The sequence below is a fragment of the Triticum aestivum genome, chromosome 3B (assembly GCF_018294505.1).
Source record: "Triticum aestivum cultivar Chinese Spring chromosome 3B, IWGSC CS RefSeq v2.1, whole genome shotgun sequence".
Lineage (NCBI taxonomy): Eukaryota > Viridiplantae > Streptophyta > Magnoliopsida > Poales > Poaceae > Triticum > Triticum aestivum.
In genome coordinates, this window is record NC_057801.1 from 678,897,485 (window position 1) to 678,918,810 (window position 21,326).

General features: G+C 44.1%; 1 long non-coding RNA gene and 1 pseudogene across 1 annotated transcript; both read left to right on the forward strand.

Annotated features, from left to right (window-relative positions):
• Positions 1-531: 531 nt before the first annotated feature.
• On the forward strand, positions 532-2,291 carry LOC123071668 (uncharacterized). Its single transcript, XR_006434493.1, has 3 exons — positions 532-1,384; positions 1,460-1,504; positions 2,120-2,291. It is a non-coding gene; the product is annotated as an uncharacterized lncRNA (long non-coding RNA).
• A 1,693-nt stretch (positions 2,292-3,984) lies between these two features.
• Positions 3,985-13,530, forward strand: LOC123071667 (protein RFT1 homolog; annotated as a pseudogene).
• The last annotated feature ends 7,796 nt before the right edge of the window (positions 13,531-21,326 follow it).

Below are 21,326 nucleotides of genomic sequence, written 5' to 3' on the forward strand. Positions count from 1 at the left end.
AGAGAGACCAGAGCGCGCTCATTTGCTAGTTAAAAATAAAAAGGGCTTTTGAGCTGAAGACGAGACAAGTCTTTATCTTTATCTTTACCTCTTTACCTATATATATATATATATATATATACTAATAAAGCAGCTAATGCTTCTGCCCGTACGTCGTCGGCGTTTTTGCAAAAAAGTCCCTGATGTTTTAGTTATTCAACCCGCAGTCCTCCTAATAAGTCGAATCTGAACAGTTACGGAGAAAAGAAAAAAAAACACAGCCAGCCGCACGACCCAGCCTCCCAATCCCATCTCCACTCGAGCGCGCCACCCCCTCCCCGCCCCGCCTCACCGCACGCCGCCGGCGCGACCCCCGTCGCCGCACACCGCCGCCCCCCGGCCCCCCGTCGCCGCTCTCCGCCGGACCGCCCCCCGTCGCCGTCGCCGCCACCGCCACCGCCTACCATGGTCGTGCTCCGCCAACACCTACCCCACCGGCGCGCCTACCCCCAACCAAATGCCCCCACACCCGCGGCCTTCCACCGTCGGCTACTTTCGGCGTCAGGGGTTGGGGAGGCGGATTCGGGGGCGGGCGACGCGGCGGGGGTCGCCGGTGACGATGAGGAAGGCAGGCGTAATTTTCCCCCTGACCCCTGCGAACCCTAGCAGCCGCACCAATGCCACCCCGCCGCCAGGCGCCAGCCATCGGGTCGCTTCCCTGCGCCTCCTCGCCTCCCTCTGCTCCAGGCCTCCCTCTCTCGCGCTGCTAGGAGCTGCTCCTGGTGTCTAGCAGCTGCCTTCCCCTCACTCATCGCATCAATCTCCTGCTCCCTCTCTCTCCAACATCCCCCGCTGTCCTCTCGCATCACACACAGGCGGTGGCTGTACATATCTGGTCGGGTGTGGCGTGTGTGGCATCTGTGATGTGCTTCGGGCGACCGGTTGTCCATGCATAGGAAGTGAATGGTTGCAGGCAGAGGAAGCTGTTGGCCGTTGTCAGAGGAGGATTAGGATAGTTCCCTTCATCTTTGTCAGAAAATGATAGTTCCCTTGATTTGTTTTGTTCCGAATTAGTACAAAAGTGCAATGATATTTGTTTTGTGCCGCAGGAGCTTCAAGACAGCAGGGACCAATTGCAACCTTCATTTATCTGTTCTGTGAACCAATTTGTGATGGCTTCTAAATGCACTTGGCTGGAACAGAGCAATTTTTTGGTAGTCTTCAGTCGGGAGAAGATGGGTGCAGAGAAGAGTGAAACGGGCTCAGTCAGGTGTGAAAAGGAGAATTTGAGAGATAGCAACGATGTGGTGCTGCACTGCTGCTCTCTTACTGCTAGCTTGCTACTTCTAGCTGAATTTTGCTATTTCTGCTAGCTGAATTTTGCATAGGCATGGCGAGCTGTTTGGTACGTATACAAATGCTGCTGCTATTTTTTTTATTGCTCACACCCGGTCGCCCGCGCTCACGGCCAGTGCTGCAGATTTCGTGGCAGGCCTGCTTATCCTCAATGTGTTCTGACTCGGAGGTTGGAGCCAGTTCGCAACTTTGAATGTTGAAGCTGACAACGGACTCAAGAACTCCACCATATTCTTAGTACTGCATACCGTCACCGCTAAGGACTTAGCCAAGCTGCTTTTAAAAGTCATATAACAACTAAGTGCTAGATATTGTCATAGATAGATTTTGGTGGATAGGAATTTAATAAGCTACAAAGTAGTGTAGGTCGAGATGAACAAAGAATGGTATGCAAAATGTGTAACATTATTTGATACATTTACATTGACAGGTCTGGACTCGCTGGAGGGTTGTATGCTTTTGATTGATGAAGCTTAACACTTCTGCTCACTCATTATTTATTCTATATTCATAAAATATATATTTATTTTGTACTATATCATAGCATGTTTGACGGGCAAAAGAAGAGACGGCCATGGTGCTAGCTGATAGCACCTGCTAACTTAAGAAGTCTACATACCTTTTATCTAATAACTAAAAGAGAGTTTCTTACCAACTACTGAGCTTACAAGTCTTAGATCTGTCTCTAAAGCCACTACTCAACTTCATGTTGGTACTTTGCTGTAGAGTATACCTCTATAATTCTCCATTTAAGATAGTACTAAAGTTTATTGATGATGCTTAGTTTCAGGATATGCCTTACAAGCCATCCATGTGAGATATCCAAGGGGTTCAAGACGGATTGAAAAGGAGCTGGAGTAGGTGGTCGATTGAGGAAGGAGCTGGAGCAGAGGTGGAATCGAGGCTGCCCCTACGTGCGCTAAGAAGCTGCCAGAAATTATGAGGTGCCTGCCATCCGGACGCTGCTGCGCTTTCTCCATCTCTCAAGGTAAGCCCTCGGCTGCACCTCCCATACTCCCTCCATCCGAATTCAGCAGCCCGCAGCGACAACGTAGCCGACGTCCTCCTCATCCATGACACTCCAATTTTTTTGCTTGTTACAATGCACATCATACACGGTTCTGCATTGTGGTGTGTGTGCCAAAGTTCAAAATTGCATAAGTGCTTGGGGGACTGGAAAGAACATAAAAATTTCTGTTTTCAGTCACAAGTCTGCTCCCCATTGTCGATAGCGTCAAACTCAATGTGGTGCACAAGTGCGAGACAGAAATTTAGTGGAGATGCAAGATGAAAGATGGAACATGATGCTTCAAATCAGCATAATTATAAGGATTACAAACTTTCTCGGGGAAATAAATACAAAGTGATAATATATGTAATTTCATTTTTTTCCAGGAATATGTAATTGCATTTATAGCATCTGTTTTGAACTGTATTTTATATGCCATTTATATATCATGGTGGAACAAAAAAATTAAATAGAAAAGAATAGCAGTGACCAATGTATATCTGGCAAGTTCAGATATATATCCATGCTTACCTAAAGTTTGTACAATGCATACTGTGGAATCATACAACAAATATTCATGCTTGACTAAATATTCTGCAAGTTTTTTTTGCCGCTGCTCGGTTAAGCACAGCCAACTGCTCGCAACTATGTGCGGTTCTCTTGCCATTTCATGGGGTGTAACCGGAAGTGGCACAAGGCTGTAGTTGTGTCGTTCTAAAATTTACTGATGTTGATGTTTCTTTTCAAGATTGTAGTATTGTTTACCAATTTGGTCCCTGGCTTATGTATTCATTTCCTTTTCTATTCTTTGTAGATAATTTTCTTCAGTTCATCGAACTACGTGCTGAAACATGTGTATTGTTTCTCAATATATCGGGCATCAACCCACCTCCCATGTGATCTCTGAATTTTCGACGCATATTACATTTGCTGAATTATTTCCTCCAGATAACTATGCTTGGATTCACAAATGCGCGCAATGCTTTCAAGTAGAGGTTAGTTCTACTTAAGCTGTGCTATTCCACTTTCAAGTTTTTGGTCCTAGAAGTGTAATACTTGGTAGGTTAGCTGTAGAAGCAGAATGTATATGGCCTGAATTTATATTTCAGAGTGTATAATCTGATTCAGAGTATTTTGACCCCTTGTGTTCTGAAACGTTGTGTTGTATCATTCTGTCCTGAAAGAATAGAAGCAATTCTTCTCTGGGAGAGAATATAAACGTTATTCGCAAACAACATGCATCGTCATTAATTTTCTTATTACCAATTTAAACATGGTCAGTAATAGCACAACTAAAGTTTGTGAACAACATATCATTATGAAATGGTTGGTTGGATTGAGTTTTGTATGGATTCTACAAGGGCCATTTCTATGGAATTACAAATTAGTTTTACATTTTTATGGCTGGGCTCATTGTCTTTCGATTGCCCACATTCGGATGGGTTTGTTATCAAGTGGACACCACAACCACCATCAATAGGGCGGGAATGGAGGTGTGTGATATTTTTTTCCCGTTGTAACGCACGGGCATTTTTGCTAGTACACCGAAAACGACTAGGCCACTCATTTAGAGGCGCACGATCGAGATCCAAAGGGCATGAGCAAGGAGGATGCCACCGCGAAAGAAAACGTTTCAGCAGGAGCCCTGCACTCCCTCGACCTAACCCTCCCGCCGCCGCCAGGGCCGGCTCCACCCCGCCGCCGGCCGGCGCTCTCCTCCACCACTTCCAGCCCCCCCCCCCCCCCCCCCCCCCCCCCCCCCCCCAGTTCCCTTCCAGGACGTCACCCCGACGGCCAGCTCCACCCCGCTGCTGGCCGGTGGTCACCTCGACTGAGCCCCCTCTCCGACGCCGTAAACCCTAGGCCGAACTGGGCTGCTTCCAGCCGGCCAGCAGCCTCCCCAGCTGGGCTGCCTCGCTGGGAGAAGCTACTACGGTGCCGAACGTTTCTGAAATCGCCACTTGGAGTTAGAAGCTGCGTTTGGAAGCTGAATTTGAGGATTTTTAGAAGCTTGGGGAGGTTCAGAACAGGTCCTAGGCATCATCCCTCGCCGCCGCTGGACTCTTCGCCCCCGCGCCGCTATGATGGCCATGGCGCTGCTCGCCGGCGCCGCGGGGACTGCCGGAGCCGTGGCGTCCCCTCAGCCTGACTCCGACGCAGGAGTTGTGATGGCTGTATTCAAGTACAACTTCGGTGCGCCCCTCTCGCCTCCCTTTCCCGCCCCCCTCCGATGGAGGGTTACTTCTGGCTGGGTGCTTGGTTTTGGGGATCTAAATCTAAAGCTCAGTGCTCGTGCGTGCGTGTGTGTGTGTGTGTAGCGGCGCAGTTCCTTTCGAGGATCATCCCCTTCTTGTACAACGGCTGGTTCGTGCGCCAGCTCAGGGCCGACGACTGCGCGGTGCGGATCTCCCCTGCTCCCTCTTTTCTTCCTCCTCGGTTCAGTGCAGCAAGCAATCGATTTGTTTGATTTCATTCCTCGATGGGGAGCTAACTAGTTCCATGATGACATTTGGTGCTTTGGAGTTGAAATACAGCGTCAAGCTTAGTTAGCATCAGTGGTGCCCATTCCATGTGGATTCTAGTCTTTATTGTGGTTAAGTATGATAGTGTCCTCAGTTCATGCCTGCAGTTTTGAATCCTGGCCATTACATACATGGTTGGGACTGAAACTCTGGGTCTGTCATAAAGTGGATGCCTGGGATGGGATCTTTCTGAAGTGAAGTTCTAATTCTAGTTGCAGCGTGTGTTTGTTTCTCTGTGAAAATTCGTGATTACTGACAGCACCCCAACCTTGTTCTTTGAGCTACTGAAGCGAAATGATGCATCTGGTCGATCGCACACTGTAATTATCATAGTGGTCGTTTTCAGTTATTTGAGTCGTTCATGTATGTGCATTGTAATGGCTCCCTTGCGATTGTTTGGTTTCTTTACTAGCTAGGAGTTGCCGGATCTTTTCATTTTGGTGAACATTATATTGAATTTCATGCTATTTTTTAAGACGGAACCAGATGTTTCTTGTTGTTAATATTTTCTAATGTGTTTGTCACTTATCTGGCAGGCATATGCATTGCAGCTTCCACTTTTCATCAATTGTGTCTTATTTTTAAGCCGGGAGGGGTTTCGGCGTGCTTGCTTGCGTAATAATTCTGGGAGGTATTGCAAAATTTACAAACTTTGAGGTTCATCCATGTACTGCGATTAAATGGAAGACACAATTGAAAATAAATAATTTTTTATAATAATTCTGGGAGGTATTGCAAAATTGCGGAATAATTCCCATTTTGTGTGTTTGTTAAACTCTGTTGTTATATTCACATTAAAATCTCTATCAGTTCTGAACCACGTGATTTTTAGGAAAACTTTCTCTGATCTTGTAATATTTTTCCTTATTACTTGCTGCGCTGGAGTATTTCTCAACTGATGACTTAATACTTATATTACAGTGGTGATGTGTTGAGTGACGAAGAGATACTGAAGGTAGCTTGGATGATCATCCCGTTTGGCTTGTTTGTGACTTCTATTGGCAGTCTATTTGTGTTCAGAATAAAGAAACTGAAGTTATCTGACCCTTATGCAAAAGCTACGTTAATCATCGGTAAGTCTTCCATGAATTTACTAGTAGTAAGTTATTTGTATATTTATCCCGAGCAAGATAATTGATATTTCATTAAGGACACCTCTCCAAGAATTAATTTGTCAGTTAGTTGATTCAGTTTGATTGAGTACGGCAAAATAACAAGCCTCATTAAATTGTTAGAGGCACTGCGGTATTATATCTTTATAGAAAAAGTCCACTTTTCAACCCTGATTTATTGCAGAAGTTCGCTTTTCAACTGTGAACTATAATACTCCCTCCGTCCCAGAATAAGTGTCTCAACTTCAGTACAACTTTTCACTAAAGTTGTACAAAGTTGAGACACTTATTTTGGGACGGAGGGAGTACCATTTGAATTGCTCCAGTTTCACCTGCTGTGATCTCACAAGTAGTTTAGGGTGATGTGTCTACCATCTCTCTGCTGTGCCACCAAATTTGACTTCTTGTCTGTTCCCAATATAAAAAATGATCTGAATGGCAAGGTTTCTTCTTGGCATGTTTGTTTGTTATAATGGCAGTGACATGGTGGACACATGCATAGTTGCATACATGTCACTCCAAATCACTTTTGAAGCCACCTGGGGGTGAAAAGTGGATTGTTTCAGTAGTTCTAGGTTGCAAAATGGTTTTGGAGTTCAGGGTTGAGAGTGGTTTTTTTTTTCTGTCTTAGATTAAATGCAAATGCTGAACACGGAGCTCTTGATCTATAAAATGGACAAGTATTTCATGCTGCCATGCAGCTACATGGAGCATCTTGTAGAATTGCATTTCATGCTGTCATGCAGCTATTTTATTTTTTAAATTGCGCCAGACAGCTCTTGAACTCAAGATCTCTTGGCTCTAATACCATGTAGAATTGCATGCACTAACCAGTTCTCCCAATATCTCAAGCTGATGGGGAAAGGTGGGCTATGCATTTATACTTCAACACATCCCATATAGATATCCTACTATTACTCCTAAGCTAGAGTGCCTTCTCATTTCAATGTTTTGTCCACTTCCCTCACATTGAGATCTGATGTTTTTATCTGGTCCAAAATGGCAGGATTTGCGTGTATCTTGGAGCTACTGGCAGAACCTTTGTATATTCTTTCCCAAACGAAGAAATACTACATAATAAGAGTGTATACTGAACCTGCAGCTACTCTGCTACGTTGCCTAACAACTTATATCTTCATAAAAGGACATATTAAAGTGGTAATGCCACATTAGCCTTTTACTCCAGTTTATTACCGACCGCATAAAATGCATACGCCCACAATGTTCTCATTGTTTACACCTAATATTCGGGAATCTACATTGCACACAATTGCCTTGTAATTATACTTGAAATGGTCACCAATCAATGAATCATTCTGAAAAAAAAATGACCATTTAGTGCAACTACCTCAATCCAATTATCTATTTTGTTTTCAGTGAAACCATCTCATTATCAAAACTAAAACAAAGTTAGTGCAACCATCTACATGGTTATACATCCAACTTTGTGACAAACTAATAATCCATGACGTTCCAATAGCCAGTCCGTACTGTATATTGTATTTTTTTTTGGTATGTGTACCAAGGATAATATTTGTATATATTAGAAGATTTCAACTACTATATTTTTGTGGTTGGCTAACAAATACAACTTTCCTAATTATAATAAGATAGAAATATCGGGAACAGTTTCCTTCGTCATTCATTTGTCCTGTGTTGTACTCATCCATTTTAAGTTTATCTTAAAAAATGATAGAGCTTTGCAGGATAAACAGTATAATTTTGCCAAGTGACATACTGTTAGAGTACATAATGGGCCTAATGGGCCCGTTAGTCTTAGGGTTAATTAGAGATAAGGGTCGTTTGCTTAGGGGTCAAGTAAGCCTTGCTTGGAAGTCAAGTAAACCTCTCTATATAAAGAGAGGAGATGTATCAATCTAATCAAGCAAGAATTAAGAAGGAAATCCCTTCCCTCTTGCCCGGCCGTGGGCAAAAAGACCCCCGGCCGGCCCTCTCGCGCCCTCCTTCTAGCAGCGCCATAACAATTTGGTATCAGCTAGCTTCGGTTCGATCATGTCTTCACCGCCGCCAAGCCCGTCTCTTCCGCTGCCGGTCACCTCGTCGCCTCCGGCGACCACCACGACCGTCGCCCCGCTCCTGCCCGCGCCAAGATCCTCCGTCACGCCCGCCCCCGCCGTCCTCACCCCGGAGGAGGTGCTCGGGGTGCTGCGGGACCTAACCCAGGCGGTCCAGGAGATCCACCTGTTATTGGCCGGGTCCTACGGGCCGCACCCGGCTGTGTCACCCATCGTCGCCCCCGCGCCGCCGTGGCTGCCGTGGCAGCCGCTGCAGCTGCCATCCATCGCCACCACCGCCCAGCCCTGGCTGCAGCGGCAGCCGCCGCTCCTGGCGGCCTCTGCTGCGCCCGGCGCTCCGCCGCTCCGCCGCAGCAGCCGCTGTTGCTGCCCGGCGCGACACCGCAGCAGCCATCGCCAGTCAGCTCCGCCGCCCAGTATGGATGCCCTACGACGGGACAGCGATGACCTCGTTCCCATCAGCGCCGCCGCCATCCCAGGGCGTCCACATCCAGCAGATCAAGTCCCCGCCGTCACCGTCACCGCTTCCGTCTTGGATCGCTACGTGTCGGCGGCGGTGAGGCTGCAGGCTGCTGCACGCGGCCTCCTAGCGTGTCGGCGTGTGCGGGAGATGCGTGGTCTGCAGCTGCCGCTCCTCCAAGTTGTCCTTTACTGCGCAAAGGACCTCACTCCGTCCGCTGCATCGGGGATCTTGGGCATGCTGTTTTCCCCGCGGGCAGCAACCTCAAAATCTGCGACATCGGCGGTTGGGGGGGCGCACCCCTCCTCGTCATTCTCCATCGCAAGCCCTCCACTCTTCTCTGTGCGGTGCGGACCAACAGCCGTCCGGCGGGAAGGAGGGGTGTCACAGACAGGAGCGCACCGTGTAGCACCACTGCAATCAGCCACCGGCCGCCGCGAGGGCGCCTCTGCTGGTCACTCTTGCGAACACTTCCAGGTGGCCATTCACATGCACTCCTTTTGTCCAGGTGGTGTCCATGGGATCCAGGTGGCTCTACACGTGCACGTCCGACGTGCGGATGGTGTCCACTTTTTGTTAAGGGGTCCAAAATAAAGCGACCGAGTCCATTTCAGGTTGAGAATAATAAAACAAACCGAGATGTAAAAGGCTTGTTTTAGGTGTTAGGTTTGTGTTGCGTCGAGTCATGGTTATAAGTTGGTTAGGCTGCAGCCCGAGGACAAGCTGCATGTCCAGGTGGGGTGTAGTGTTAGAGTACATAATGGGCCTAATGGGCCCGTTAGTCTTAGGGTTAATTAGAGATAAGGGTCGTTTGCTTAGGGGTCAAGTAAGCCTTGCTTGGAAGTCAAGTAAACCTCTATATAAAGAGAGGAGATGTATCAATCTAATCAAGCAAGAATTAAGAAGGAAATCCCTTCCCTCTTGCCCGGCCGTGGGCAAAAAGACCCCCGGCCGGCCCTCTCGCGCCCTCCTTCTAGCAGCGCCATAACACATACCCATTCATGCTTTCCCATGTAATTTTAATTTGTATTACGTTTGTTGATCAATACAGTACTATAATAGTGATTTTTTGTAGGAGATGCTGGTCGTATTTGCTTTGTCTCAGGTCGTCTATGCGGCCTGCATTTTCATTGGATATTGGGCATATTTTCTTTTATTTGCTAATATCAGAACTTTTGATCTCCTTCCATTCAGGTTTCTTCTTTATTTGTGTTTTTAGTTGTATATAATTAGGCATGAGTTATAACAAGTTAATTATATTTCCTTGTTGATGCCAAAACACGCACATTGTCAGGTTGTCAACTCTGATGGTCTATGATAAACAGTTATTGCACATGTGCATATTGTTTACAGGCCAGACTATCAGGAAATTGATTCTCCAAGAAGGCGAAAAATTTGTTCTTGTTTGGTTTGATACTCCATTTAACCAGGCTGCATATGGTCTTGTGGATAAATTAGGCAAGTATGTCAAGCACCTTCTGTTTCAAGTGCTTTTCTTTAGATAAATGGCAGTTGGCGAGGTGTGGTTCATCAATGCCTCCCACCTCCTTTTCTCACCTTACTAGAATATCTCCAACAAAAAATAACAAATTAACTAACTAAAAATATGACAAAGCTATCCAAAATACTGACTCAACCACCTTCTGAAAAATCTCTAATGATCTTGTAATTGTTTGCAGGAAGTCTGGTTGTTAGAATAATTTTCCTGCCGTTTGAGGAGAGTTCTTATGCTACATTCACCCAATTAGCATCAGGTTGCTCTTTTGCATGAATATAAAGTTTCATTTTACTATGATAGCTAAGTACAATTGCTTATCATCTGTTTGGCTTGAAAGATTGAATTTCATGCATTTGCGTCATTGCGGTCTACTGATCTGGAGAATCCGTCTGTAAGTTTTGCCTATTGAGCATCTCTGTACTTGATTAGTCAAAGGAGGTTAACCTATGTTGTGCTGGTATCTGCTAAACAAAAACACTCATGAAATATAGTTTTCTTTCCAAATCCATTTGGTTTGCTGAATTGATTATGTTCTTGTGAAGTGACTGCTTTGTGTATTGGCTACTGGTCGTTTGATATTTCTGCCCACTTTCTGCATGTTTGCTATTCTCATTGTTCAGTATTTAAATTACTCATGACCTGTCTCACAGGAAGTAAGCCTCTTACAAGTACTATGAATTATTATTATTATTATTGCTAAGATAAGCATTGCTGCCAGTGCAACAAAACAAGATTACCTTTTGCATATTCCTTGCTATCTTAAATTGTAATGTTTAACACAATTCCGGCTTATAACGCTGCTGCTGTCCAGTTGTTAGAATTTAGATATGACCATTCCTATATCTCAAGCTATCTGAAATTATTAGTTTTGGCATATTTTTAGTTTGGTGCTGCTGTTTAATAACTCGTCCTTACAATTATAGTTGGCCATTGAACTCTTAGCAAAATTACTAAAACAATATGTTGTGTGCATTATCTTTGGATTTATATTTCTCTGAAAGAGCTAATGATGGATCCTTATCCACAGGGCAAACTCCTGAGAATATATCCAATCTGGAAGGTTCTTTGCTCGGAGCTCTTAAACTTATTATGCTGATAGGTACGCTGTCCAATACTGAATGCTCTAATGCATATATTAATCTATTTATCTACATGTTTTAGTTGCTGTCAACTTCAACCTCCTAGTTTTCTGTGGATATTAGATACGTTAACAGCCCTTGAATATGATCATCCTCTAACAATGCAGGTCTCGTGGTCATTTCTTTTGGTCCAAGTTATTCATACACCCTTCTGAATCTATTATATGGAAGAAGATATAGTGATGGCGAAGCTACAGCTGTCCTCCGTTTCTATTGTGTTTACATATCTTCTTAGCAATGAATGGTTTGTATTTGGAACTTACATGCAGCAGCTCTGCATATATTCATTCTATAATCTTGCAAAGTAGTTTTTTTAAATAATGTTACGAATATTTCATTGATGAATAGTAACTCTGCACTGGTACCTGTCAAATCTAAATTGTGTATTTGATTTTAAACTAGTTTTTGCAAACCCAGAATTTGGAACACTGGGCATAACAGTCCCAGTTTCGCGCTTTCTGTTTTTAGTTTTTTCTTCAGTTATGATGCATGTAGCACAGTAATATATCCAACTTGATATGAGGAACAGTTATAATTTCTTTCAACCATTTAATTAGCAGTTACGTTCATCCAAGTTATGACTTGGTCTCTCCTTTGAAAGCTATCAGTTGTTCTTTTATATCTCATCCTGCACAACAATATAGCTGAAAAACATCTTTATTGAATGAAAACTAACTATACTATGCATTCTCTTGACAAGATTTTGACCTTCTCTGTATTAATATTTTACGGAAAAGCTAAAAATCTGACGTCAGATTTTTAGGCATGGCAAATCTGACATTTTTCATGGCAATTTATATTGTTGCGATAATGGCAAATTTAGTTTACAAGCACGGCAATTCCTGACCAAAAAATAAACTGAGACAGATTTGCCATGCTTGCCAACTAAACTTGCCATCCTTGACGAACATAGTCAAAAATCTGACGTCAGATTTGTAGTAGAGTCTATATTATACGAACAAGAAATATGCTACTGGTGGTGCTGATTGTTAGATATACCTGGGCTATTTAGTAGAGTATTTGGTTAAATGTGCATATTGATGAAGTTCCGCATGAATGACTTATGTCCTTAGATATTTTCAGGCACTTCTGAAGCTTTCCTTCATTCTGTTGCCAATGAAAGCCAGCTTAAGCAGTCAAACAATATGTTGCTCCTCTTCTCAGCAATTTATACTGTTCTAAATGTTGCTTTTATTAAATCTGCCGGAGCTGTTGGGTTGATTGCTGCAAATTCTGTCAGTATCCTTTAGTAATAACTATGCTATCCTTGTTTTCTTCAAATCAATCTTTTCCTGGGAGAACTTCCTTTGCGCCTTGACTGTCTGTAAAGATATGCTACTGCGAATCTCATATTCTGCAGTATTCATCAATGAGTATTTTAAGGTAAAGTTTCTTGAATGTTCCACCTTGAGATTTTTTTCCTTGTATAAGGATTGCATTTGTAAAAAAAAAAACTGATGATATATTTACAGGGCTCATTCTCCTTCTACCGCTGCTTGCCAGCGGGCTGGGGCGTTCTGCTCATTTCTGGTCTGACCACAGCTTTCTCCGAGAGGATGTTTCTGAATAGAAATAGGTTCAAGCAGACCCTTCCCATTCACATGGTGATAGGCATTATGTGCCTGGGCTTCTCATTGCTTGAGATGTAAGCACTACATCACCACAGAATGATACTTGCTCCGTTCAGATACTTCCTTCGCTCCATACTGTTAGTGGATAGTAGATTTATAAAAATAACTTTGTAAGCTTTGACCAAATTTACATGAAATTTATCAACATTTAGAATACCAAATCCATACCACTAGATTCATCATGAAATATATTTTCATGTACTGTAGATATAGATACTTTTCTCTATAAACTCTGGTCAAAGTTTATGAAGCTTGACTTTTGAGAAAACCAGTGCGCACTATATTATGGAACGTAGGGAGTATTATTAATCATCCTGACACGGCTTGTTTCTCAAGCAGATACCGTGGCGAAAAGCAGTTCTTGGTGAGCATCATCAAATCGTTGAAGGGTCACAACATACACACATGAATTTTTATATTTGGGGCAAGTGGATTTACCCCAGATATATAAATGATATTTCCATACAACATACGTGCTGTAAATTCTTGTATACTGGCTAGTGTACCAAAGAAAGGAGCTGGACCCAGCAGCTGGAGAGGCTTCTCAAAGAACAGATCAAATTGACCGAAATCATAGATTGCTGCTATGCAGTGAATTGAATTGCTGGGACAAGTTATAGAGGTGACATAAAGCATAGATCATCTGGGTAGATAGGTAATATATTCTGTAACTTTTTTACATCGGACTTATTAAGATTAAATTGCAGCATGGTTGCCCTTAATTTACCATGTTGTGCCATTCATGTTTTGTTACCTGAGTTCCAATGTAGAATTACAAAATTCCTTAATTGTTAGATAGCTGGGCATGAATTGTGTGGTAACGATTTTATGTCTGACGATTGTGTGGATCACCTACTCCCTATGGTTCCTCATTTTTCATGCCTACTCCCAACACCCATCTTGAGCGAGGATTGTGTTTCCTGGGTTGTGGGAAACGTATTGGTTTTGCGCTCCATGCGGATCGTAATTATGCCTTTTGAACCGGCATCTTGATATGTAAACAAGCATCTGTTTTTTCTGATAATTTTACTTATAATTTGCACTAATGAATGGCATTATCGTTGCTAATGCCAACCAAAATTACCGTATTTATTTTTCTATCACAACTTATTAAGGGATGGTTTAAACCAACAGTTGTGTACACTTAATAACATGTCAAAAATGGCACTATCGTTGCTAATGCCATTACCCTTTTTTTATCACAACTTAGTAGGGACGGCCCATATAAAGGACAACGCATGTTGGGGGGGGGGGGGGGGGGGTTCTGTCTAGCCCATCTAGACCCACATGTCAGCCACTCCCTTGTCTTCTTCCAAAAAATGCCCGACCACCCATCGTTGACCACGTCCCACCCGCCCAACCGTTGTCCCCAACCTCGTCAGCCTGCCGTCGACTCGCCGCCTCTGACCCACACTGCTCTTGGCTGCGCCTCCTTGGTCAGAGACACCGCGGAAGGTCACTGAAAGTGCGTTAAGTTGACTAGGGGGGGGGGGGGTAGGCGATTTTTACAAATTCGTCACTGAGGAATTTCAGGGTGAGGAAATTCCTAAGCCATGAACAACTAGCAGCGGAATAAGTACTCAGGTATAAGCATCACAGAGCAATAGCATAGTCATCATGATGAATGAAAGAAGAACACAGAGTACAGAAAGTGTAAACACAGGATAAGCAGGCTGAAGACAATGTGACTGAAGAAATAGGGTTGAGGAAATAGAGAAAGTCTTCAGTCAAATTCTTCAAACAGTAATGATCAGGTTCATCAACACATGAATGAGGAAATGAAAGGGTTGAGGAAATAGAACCAGTAAGCTTGGTGAAGACAATGATTTGGTAGACCAGTTTCAACTGCTGTGACAGTTGTACGTCTGGTTGGAGCGGCTGAGTATTTAAACTCGAGGACACATAGTCCCGGACACACAGTCCTCACCGTATTCTCCTTGAGCTAAGATCACACAGACCTCGCCCAACACTCGTGGTAAGTCTTCACAGGTGACTTCCAAACCTTCGCAGACTTGGTCACTCGGCGATCCACAATTCCTCTTGGATGCTCAGACCATGACGCCTAACCGTCTGGAGGATACATAGTCCTCAAAGGTAACAAGCGTCGGTTCCACGTAGGAACAATCTCTTCAGTGATGCTCAATCACTTTGGGTTTGTAGGTTTGGGTTTGGAATTTGGGTTTTCCTCACTTGATGATTTTCGCTCAAAGTCCTCGGAGGATGGGATGCTCTCAAATGACAAGTGTCAGTTTCTCTCGGAGCAGCCAACTAGCGGTTGAGGGGGGTGGCTATTTATAGCCTAGGGAGCAGCCTGACATGATAAGACATAAATGCCCTTCAAGGATATGACCGTTAGGTGGTAGGATATTTTTGGACAGCTGGCGCGTAGCACAGCAAAGGTCGGATTTGAGGTTCGAATTCCTCAGGGCTATCATGTTCCTCACTCTGTAGGCAATCCACACTGTCGAATTCCTAACTCCTCAGTCAGAACAAATTCCTCAGAGATCAGAAGATCTTCGTCTCTGTCACTGAAGAAATTGACTGAACTGATATGAGATTTCCAATGGCTTCACTCGAAAGGATTGGGTAGGTGTAGGATTTTGAGATGAGCATCGCGTGGAAATCAGTTTCCTTAGTATTACCTCGACCCCCTTTAACAGTACGGTGTTTCCTATGACTCAAGAAAGAGAAAATGAAACTACGAAACAAAAGTATTCACGCTTCATAATCCTCGCATGAATATCCAAGTCTTCAAGGTCACACCAATTTCTTCACTTTCAAAGTTTTCAGTAGAACCAAAGTCTTCAGCTGAAGACATTCATTTTTAGGGGTCGACTTTCACTGTAGATATCAAACTCCGCATCGACTTATAGAGCCTGTGTACACTCACAAACATATTAGTCCCTTAACCTATAAGTCTTCAATACACCAAAATCACTAAGGGGCACTAGATGCACTTACAATCTCCCCCTTTATGGTGATTGATGACAATATAGGTTAAGTTTTCAACGGGGATAAACATATGAATTGAAAGTGCTCAATGTTGAGGAATTTGATTACAAGATATAGAAGAACTCCCCTTGAAGATGTGCATAGTGAGGAATTTGCTTTGAAACAATGCACATTTGAAGAGTAGAATCATGGAGATCTGCCCCTATATCTCGCAATTCATACACGCATTTAACATATCAAATGAAGAATTTGAAATGCATGATGAAATATGGTGACTAATGTAATTCAACATGCGTGCATAGTATATATGAGGAAATAGCATGCAGAAAAACAAAGCAAAAGTATCAGGTCACTATCGGACTTAAGTTTACAACTTAATCAACAAACACTTCAGAAGAGCGAGAGTTGCAACTTAACAAAAAAACGCCCATATAGATAGACCCGCTTGAAGACTAACTCAAATTTCTCCCCCTTTGTCATCGAATGACCAAAAGAGACGAAAAATGAGGACTAACTCCCCTGAAGAATTTCATCACGAAGTTGATGGAGGAGCGCCAACATTGTTGGGGTCGGTTGTTGGAGTAGGGCCTGCCGCCGTGTCATCCAAGTCTTCATTTTCATCGTCTCACGCGATGAAGAATATGAGCTGGGCACCAAAGGAGGAACTTCAACTTTCTTGAATTCCTTCGCTGGCGGCTTAGACCAGCCGAAGTCCTGCCGGAAGCCCATCTGCTTGAGTTCCTCATCACCGTAGAGATGAGACAAAATAGCCCAGGTGCGATAAAAAACTTCATTGAGGTAGTAATGGTTCTTATTCACTGAATTATATGTAGCAGTCATGTTGTGAAGAATTGAACCAAACTGACGCTTGACCCATTTGTGATTGCGATCGACCTTCTGATGAAGACCGAGGAGAAGCTCACGATCAGTCATTACCCTTGGAGTTGTGGCTTGAGGACTTTGCTTTGTGGCATTGGAGGCAGAATCATGAGTGGCAGAGTCATCATTGGTGGAATACGATGCAGCTTTGCGGAACTGTCCATCCAATGGACGAATGCCCTCATCAACAATTGCAGTGGCCTTGCCCTTTTCATCAGCTGAGGAAAATGTCCGCTTGAGGACTTCAATAGGGGGCAAGTAACTGCCATGGTTGAGTGTGTTAGCCTTGTAGTTGATTGAAGACCTTGATCTGAGGAATCTCATAATCCAGGGAGCGTAAGGCTTTAATTCAAAGGCAGACAGTGCAACATTTGCCAGAGTCTGCATGAAGAAGTCATGGTAGTTCATTGGGATACCATGCATGATATTGAACAACATATTCTTCATCATGCCAACAACTTCTTCATCATTTGAGCCGTGACCTTTGATAGGACTCAATGTCTTGGTCAGAATGCGATAGACAGTCCGAGGCACATAGAGCAATTCCTTCACGAGGAATTTGGTTCTTGGGGCTTGACCAGGCTTGAATGGCTTAATTAGCACTTGCATATAGTGATCAGACAGTTCAGGTTCACGATACATAAGACGCACACCTTCAAGGGGAGGACTAACAGGCAGGGCATGAAGCAATTCAGAGGCCGGTGCTTTGAAGTGAGTGTTCTCTGTCATCCAGTCCAACACCCAGGAGTTTACATCTTCAGGATTCCCGGTGATGTGCATCGTCGTGTAGAACTGAAGAATGAGTTCTTCATTCCAATCGCAGATATCGGTGCAGAAATTGAGCAGTCCAGCGTCATGAAGAACACGGAGGACTGGTGTGAAGCACGACAACGATTCCATATCCACATGAGGAATATGCTCATGGTCGAAGACTTTGTCCTTATTGAAAAGCAATGAAGAATAGAAGTTTGCTCGGCTGGCAATCCCAGAAACGCTTCCTTCTAAGACGAGCAGAGTCATAAGGGTTGTAGTTGGTGAAGAACACATGCTCATGAAAGAAGTCATCAGCCTTGAAATTTCGCGTCTTCGTGAATGGATTTTTCGGTGTTGGAGGAGGAGTATCAGTCAATTGCAGTACTACCTCAGGAATCTCAATCTCTAGAGCCGCAGACTGAGGAATTTCAGTTTCTGCTTTAGTAGTAGCCTGGTTCTCCATATCTTCAGCAGCTTTGTAATCAACACTAGTAGCTAGAATTTCTTCAGGAATGGAAGGCGTGGGGTGAATTTCATCAGAGCCCATGAGAACTTCAGTTGGTACTGGGGACTGAGGAATTTGTTGCAGTGGCGTGAACAAAGGAGAGTTGGGTGCTGACTTTCCCAAAAGTCATTATTCATCACACGTGTGGTGCTCCCAATGTCCACATCTTCATCTTCTTCCATTTCTTCAACGCCTGCCTCTTCAGCTGTGAACTGAGGAAGTGGCGATGATACCAGTGGGGTTGAAGTGACATTGTCAACTTGATTTTCTTCATCCATCTACTCTGTCGAAGCAGTAGAGGGAATTTCTTCATCAAATTCACTCGGAATCACATAATCTTCACCAAAAGGAATGAGGTCCTTTGATGGCATGCTTGAGAGAGGAACAACATCAATTGGGTTCTCAAGTGAGCTTGTCAAAATCTTCGCCTTCTTGGGTGCAGAAGATTCTGAGGAAACAGATGCTTTCCTTTTCTTCAGAGCAGCTCGCTCTGCAGCCTTTGTTTTCTTCACTTCCAAAGCAGACGGAAGAATTGGACTTGGTGTTGGCGCTGGTGCAGGAGGAGCAAAGGTAGTTGGAGCAATTTCTTCAGGCACAACTGATGCAGTTGTCCTGTCTTGTTCAGCTTCAGCGGGTGCAGCTTTAGATGCTTCAGCTGCCTTGACTTGTTCTTCAGGCACAACACTAGTGGTTGCCCTGGCAATTTCTTTAGTGGCTAGAATTCCTTCAGCCCTGGTGCTTGCAGTTTCATCAGCAACCTGATTTTCATCAGCGGTGATGGCATGTTCTTCAGTTGGCTGTGCAAATGCATCAGCCTGAGGAATTTCAATGTGCGTTGGAGCAGCAACATTGGAAGTGAAGCCTTTCGCCATTTTGACGAATCTGACTTTGGCTCCCAGCCATTCTGCCTTGTAGGCGTCAAATTCATCACTGAGCTTTTTGATCTCAGATTGTAAAGCGATGAGTTGTTCAGGCGATAGCGCGAGAACATTGTCCTTCAGATAGCGTTGTTTCTTGTACTGGGCTTTCTTCACAGTTCTGGCTTGTTCATATTTCCATTTCTCTTCAGAGATGAAAGCCGTCAACATGTGACTTTGTCCAGGAGTGAGGCCTAACTCTGGCAAAGAAGTGTTTGGGTCATTGTGCTAGAGGTCAATGAAATCCAGGATCTTTCGGATCCAATAGAAGAGTCACAACACTGCCCTTGGCTCTAGCGGCTCTTTGCTGCCCTTTTTTGATGATTTCAGCCAATTCTTCATCATCAGATGGTATTGTAAAGGCAACTTGCTTCTTGTGAGGACTTGGTCTAGTGCCTCATCCTGCAGTGGCCTTGGTCTTCAGCAAAGTGGGCTTTCTGAAGACAAAGGAGGAGCAGAAGAACTTGTAGAGGCTCCTGAGGCAATTGAGATGCCTGTTGTCCTTTGGCATGTGGCAAGATGCACATGTGCTAATGACTTTGTCGGAGGAGCTGAGGGTTTTGCAATCGGAGGGACTGGAGCAGCTTGAGGAATTTGCCGTGAGGGCATTGCTGAGCTCGGAGGTTTGCGAGCAGGCTTCTTGGGCATAGCCTTCTTGCTTGTGGAAGCCTCAGCAGCGGCAGCACCAGAATCTTCATTGAATTTCTTCACTGCTTCTTTGGCCTGTTTGGCCAACTTAGCTTGCCGCTTGGCCCATTCATCAGTATAATCCTCACCACGTTTGATGCTTGTGGGATCAGCAATTTGGCCAGGTGCCAACGGAGGTCTTGGGCAAGGAGGGTTGAGAGCGAATTTCTTCATATATTTTGGAGTAACATATTTGTACTCCCTTCATTCCCGTGCCCATCTTCGTTTAATTTTCTGTATGCGCACCTTGCGCTCATTCTTGGTTTCCTTCCCATGAGTTGCCTCATCAGGCATGCAGTACCCTGCATAAATGTCAGCAGGGATGTCAAAAGCAGTGTTGACTTCCAATTTCTTTCCTCCCTTCTGAGGTTCTTTACCATCAGCCATTTTCTTCAGCTGAGGAATTTGAACTATCAAGTTTTCTGAAGAAGTATACAGTTTTTGTTCGAGGAATGCTGCAAATGAGTTAAGTTGATGATAACCTAGAGATTCAGCAGCAAACATGTGTACCTGTGAACAGAGTATAGGTGCGAAGAATTTGGAGAGGTCATATGCGTTCTCAGAAGTTTTTGCAAAACAGAACAAGTTTGAGGAAATTGACTAGATATGTCTTGAAGAATTTCACTAAGCATTCTTTGACTTAGGTTCCAGAGTTGTATGAATTGTGAAATTCACATAATTGAGGAATCTTGAGGAAAAACGTCACTTAGAGAAACAAATCAAGAACGGATGATTGTGTGAGGTTGTAAGTGCATCTAGTGCCACCCCTAGTTGGTTTTGGAGTATTGACGACAAACCTGGTTGAGGGACTAATGTGTTTGTGAGAATTGCAGGATAAGACATGTAGTAGTCCCTCATTGATTCGGTTTACCTACCGGAGTTGACCCCTAAAAATGTGTGAAGACATTAAAGCCAATGGTGGTCAGTGAAGCTAATCACGTTGAAGACTATGACATGTGAAGACATTGAAGCCAATGGTGGTCAGTGAAGCTAATCACGTTGAAGACTATGACATGTGAAGACATTGAAGCCAATGGTGGTCAGTGAAGCTAATCACGAGAAAATGTCTGAATACTATGGAGCGTGAAGACTTAGTCGTTTCATTATTTCTTTTCTTCTTTGTTGAGTCATAGGAACCACCACACTGTTAAGTGGGGTCCAAGTGAACAAAGTCAGAGTGACTGAAGTGATGCTCAACCAAATTCTATGTCTTCAAGCAAAGACAATGAGAGCAAATCTTATCCAGAGTCGGATAAGTCGGCTTTACTTGTAGCCCAAGTCAAGCTGCCGCGTGTGTTTGAAATCTGACCATTGCGACATGTGTCAGTTCCTTAGTGACCCAGGGTCATTTCGGACAAATCAGGTCAGGTTGCCACTGGCTATAAATAGCCCACCCCCTACACCATAAATTGGTGGCTGCTCAGAGTTAGATATGGCTTTTGTCGTTTGAGAGCAACCCACCTCCGAAGCCTTTGAGAGAGAGAATCCTTGCAAGGACAAAGCCCAAACCACCCAGAGCCCAAAGAGTGTTTGGCATCACTTAAGTCTTTCTGTCCGCGTGATCTGAAGACTTATTTCACTTGAGGATTGTGAATCCTTCAGCCGGTTAGGCGTCACGTTCTGAGCATCCAAGAGTCATTGTGGATTGCCGGTGAACGAAGTCTGTGAAGGTTCGGGAGTCTACCTTGAAGACTTACCAGAGTGATTGGGCGGGGACTGAGAGTCCTTAGCTCAAGGGGGATAAGGTGAAGACGCAGTCTTCTAAGTTAAATCTCAGCCTCCCTAACCATACGTACAGTTTTCACAGCAACTGGAACTGGTCGAACAAACCACTGTCCTTCTGAAGTCACTGGTTCTATCTCTCACTTCTCTTTACTTACCATTTGTCTTC